Raw genomic sequence first — 4,047 nt, 5'->3', positions numbered from 1 at the left:
GTCGGGTGATTGTGGAGGCCAGGTCATCTGATGCAGCACTCCATCACTCTCCTTCTTGGTAAAATAGCCCTTACACAGTCCGGAGGTGTGTTGGGTCATTGTCCTGTGGAAAAACAAATGATAGTCCCACTAAGTGCAAACCAGATGGGATGGCGTATCGCTGCAGAATGCTGTGGTAAGCCATGCTGGTTAAGTGTGCCTTGAATTCTAAATAAATATCTGACAGTGTCACCAGCACCCCCACAACATCACACATCCTCATCCATCCTTCACGGTGGGAAACACACATACAGACATCATCCGTTCACCTACTCCGCATCTCACAAAGACACGGCATATTTTTGCTTTACTAATCTCGTATGTTTACGTTGTATTCTATTCTACTGTATTTTAGTCTATGCCACTCTGACATTGCTAATCTTAATATTTATAGAAACCATTGGTGGCAGAATATAACTTTTAACATCCACACCTTGTTCCAACATTCATGACCTCGGTCACTCAAGATGACCTCAGGAGAACCGTGGGTGTTGAAGATGTCCGTCATTGCCTTGGAGTTAGCCTCGCCAGTCTCGTCCTTGATGGGTAACATACAAAATGGAAATCTAATTTTGGTCCCAAGCACCCTTTTAAAGGGTACAGAAAGGAATTTAGAGTTAAGCACATACTCTTCTTTTACTGACCTTAATGAGTATTGCCTACACCCATTCGGTAAAGTGATCAGTTGCCGTTAGATACCAGCTGTTGCCATTCCTGGATTTTGTGAAGGGTCTGATGAGGTCCACCTCTAAAATATAAAGTGTTAGCATACTGACACACACACGTTCTATAATATTGAACTCTGCTGTGGTCAAACAAAACAACCATTACGAAACTTAGCAGGGCAAAATTTAAACTGGGACACTTACAGATGGGCTTCAACTCCGGTGCCAGTCTTTACCTTCTCAAACCTCTGGCAGGCTAGACAAATTGAAACACTGTGTGCTCTCTGATATGACATTCATGAAATCTTAATAACTTCAGATATAATAGAATGTAATTGATAAACAAGAGGTTATTTCACTTGCCCAGTTGTCCACCTCCTTGACAATTCCCTGTCAGAAGAAGCATAGGTTGATTTTGGCAATCATGCGCTTCACTCCGAAATGGAATCATGCATCTCTGTCAGCACAGCCTCCTTCTCCTCCTTAATAAAAATCACCCTCCTTTGTGGCTGGTCACCCTTCCCCCGTAGGTACATATGATTGACTGACAAGTTGGAAGAGAAGAGTTGTGGAAATACTCAAGTCTAAGTACATTTGCACTGCTCTCTTCCTCTCTCTGTTTCTCTCTCTCCATCTCTCTCTGTCTTCCACTTTCTTCCTCTCTCTGTCTTCCACTTTCTTCCCACGTCTCTCTTCCTCTCTCACTTTCATCCTTTCCACATAGTTAAGGGCATTTGGAATGACCATAATTGCTTACACCTATCCATTTGATTGATCAGGTTTAACTTATAGCTAGATACCTCAATATGACAGACATATTACTATATCAGTGGAGGCTGCTGAGGGGAGGACGGCTCATAATCATGTCTGGAATGGAGTCAATTGAATGGTACCAGGTGTTTGATGCTATGCCATTTCCTCCATTCCAGACATTATTATGAGCCATCCTCCTCTCAGCAGCCTCCACTGAACTATATGTATAGCCAGCAACACGTAGATGACCAACTAGCTAGTTGGAAAATGGTTGTTGAAAAATGGTTGTACATTGCTAAAATAAATACATTAGCTAAATCAGTACAGTTATCTAATAGAAGTTAATTGCTTAATGTTACCCTTAAATGTGCATTTCTCTGAAAGTTGCGCCTCTTGTCGAGATCAGTGGTGCCTTCTTCTTGTTGGAAAGATTAAATAAAATCTCCTGAAGGGATACCATTGAAGTGCAAGCTACATACAAACAGAAAGCTACAATAACAGTTACAGTAGCTAGCTAGCTAACTTTAACTAAATAAAACTGGCTAGCTGGCTAGCTGACTGAGGTAAATAAGTACAACGTCAATCTAATTTAACAATTTAAATGATTTCTTCCTATTTAACAATATATTCTTATATAAAGACTTATATATGGTAAAGGAAGAGTGTTCTCTTTCCAGTCTTTTTAGTCCTCTGAAGCATCTGGCAGTCAGCAGGTTGTCACTGTCCTTGGAGAGCAATTCTGAGGTAATAATTTTGCGCGAACTGAGCGATTGCTTATAAGGTGAAATAGAGCTAGAACTGCCTGCGTCCTCCTCCCTTCGCGACCGCAAGGTGCAATAGAGCCAAGCAACCAGCATAGCAACAGGCGCTTTGTTTCATTATGTAATCGGGTCAACATTTAGCAAGTTCCAGCAACAGCCAAAGCAACAGAAGCTAAAACTCATCGAATCTCTTTTTGACGCAGGAGGGGGGCACTTTTTGGCAGGGGGACACTATTTGGCATGACAGGCCCATTTGGCAATGTCTGATAGTCTTTACTCACCACGTTTACCACTAATAAGCTGAGCATCTCAGCCATGTGTTCTCCACCTCACATATTGTAAACAAAGTCTGTTTTTGTTTAGTTCCACACTATTTGAAAAATCTTCCCAACACTCCTGGCATCGATAAGCACCAAATCTTGGTGTGAAAAAGCAAAATAACATCTCTGATGAAATCATATATGCAGTGGAAACTTCATGAAAAACAGTTGTTTGTCCTGAACTCATTGGCGCTGGAAACTCTGAGGGCCCGGAATTGGCTAGTTGATACAATGTGGCAAGTTCGCTCGAGACAGCTTCTGGCTGGACCTAGTTGATGATTTGATACAATGTTGCACTTCACTAGCAATAGCTCAAGTCAAAGGGAGACAGGGAGGCAGAGTAGAGAGATGAATGTGATTGAAATAACCAGAATATGAATCTGGATATTTTTCTACAGATTTTATTTGTTGGCTTTTAGGCATATGTATTTTACTGAGTTGATGGGGAAGTTAAAGGCCTACTGCTGCATTGGCCTATCTCTGACCACAGTGTCTATCTCTGACCAATGGACCACAGTGTATCAATGTGTCCACACGGCAGAGGCTGGTGCTCTCGCCTTGATTCAATTTTTACTTTCAGATTTGTATCATTTAACATCAGATTTTTATGACTAACCACGTGACAATGATTTTGAGAAATTAAAACGTTATTATTGAAATTAAACTGAAAATTAGCATATAAAAATAATCTCAACTGGTACGCAGATCGGTAGAAATGGTAGGATAAATTGTAAGCTTCCACAAACTTGAAACTCAGAGCTGCCTGCCTATGGTCTTCACCATAACACCATTTCAAAAGAATTGTGAGCACTTATGGAAATCAAAGGCCTGTCCAACTTATTTGTTCCATCTGTCGCCAGCCCTGCATCAATGACTCCAAAACAAATGGACTAAAATTGAACAGTTTTTACAAACAAATATCGATACAGTTGAAATCGGAAGATTACATACACCTTAGCCAAAAATATTTAAACTCAGTTTTTCACAATTCCTATAATTTAATCCTAGTAAAAAGGTCCTGTATTAGTTAGGATCACCACTTTATTTTAAGAATGTGAAATGTCAGAATAATAGTAGAGAGAATTATTTATTTCAGCTTTTATTTCTTTCAACACATTCCCAGAGGGTCAGAAGTTTACATACACACAATTAGTATTTGGTAGCATTACCTTTAAATTGTTTAACTTGGGTCAAATGTTTCAGGTAGCCTTCCACAAGCTTCCCACAATAACTTGGGTGAATTCTGGCCCATTCCTCCTGACAGAGCTGGTGTAACGGAGTCAGGTTGATAGGCCTCATTGCTCGCACACGCTTATTCAGTTCAGCCCAGAAATATTTTGTAGGATTGAGGTCAGGGCTTTGTGATGGCCACTCCAATACCTTGACGTTGTTGTCCTTAAGTCATTTTGTCAAAACTTTGGAAGTATGCTTGAGGTCATTGTCCATTTGGAAGACCCACTTGCGACCAAGCTTTAACTTCCTGACGGATGCCTTGAATATATCCACATA

This window comes from Oncorhynchus kisutch, linkage group LG15 (genome assembly GCF_002021735.2).
Source record: "Oncorhynchus kisutch isolate 150728-3 linkage group LG15, Okis_V2, whole genome shotgun sequence".
NCBI lineage: Eukaryota > Metazoa > Chordata > Actinopteri > Salmoniformes > Salmonidae > Oncorhynchus > Oncorhynchus kisutch.
This window is presented reverse-complemented; position numbering follows the sequence as displayed.